We start from the raw sequence: 705 nt of genomic DNA, 5'->3' as shown, positions 1-705 counted from the left end.
TGGTCGAGTCCCCTCGGCAAGGGCCAACCACCCACCGGTGTGGAATTATGGAGGTGCACCAGAAATATTTCTGTGGTGTTGGAATGGCTGTGGATATCTGTAGTCTAACCAAAATTATAATAGCGAGACGAAATACATTTAAGAAAGAAACTCTCATATTAAATAAGCAAGATTAAATAGCCATGAACAATGTAACATATCCACCAATCATTCAGCATAAACAACTTACGCCAGTCGTTCAAGTTCCCACTCTCCTCCCACCTTATCCACAACTGTACCGTGGTGGGGGACACACCAACATCAGGTGCAATGGGTCGTATCGGGAAGCTATTGTCGCGTAAGTGACAATTCGTCCTCCCAGCGCCAGAATTGTGTCCCTTCGATTCATGGTGAGTGGTTATGAAGTCTGACCCATTTAAAAATCCTGCTGACGACCTTACCTCCGTTGGGATTCAGACTCTGTTTTGAGTCGAGTAAAACAATACCATGATTCATTTATCATTATATCGTTCCTTGATTGTAGGATTAGGCAATAGGGATCATAATCACCATGGTATGAAATAAGATACTACTGTTAAATATAATAAGCTCACATATTATTGTTCCTGTTAATAATTACATTGAGAAACTGAATACTCGTTGAGCAATGCTTCGTAAAATGAGCTCGGCAAAAGTGTTCGCGAATTCCCTAACCTATTTCTCTGT

The sequence above is a fragment of the Macrobrachium nipponense genome, chromosome 45, assembly GCF_015104395.2.
Source record: "Macrobrachium nipponense isolate FS-2020 chromosome 45, ASM1510439v2, whole genome shotgun sequence".
NCBI classification, from domain to species: Eukaryota; Metazoa; Arthropoda; class Malacostraca; order Decapoda; family Palaemonidae; genus Macrobrachium; species Macrobrachium nipponense.
The sequence above is the reverse complement of the archived record's forward strand: the minus strand, read 5'-3'. Positions refer to the sequence as shown.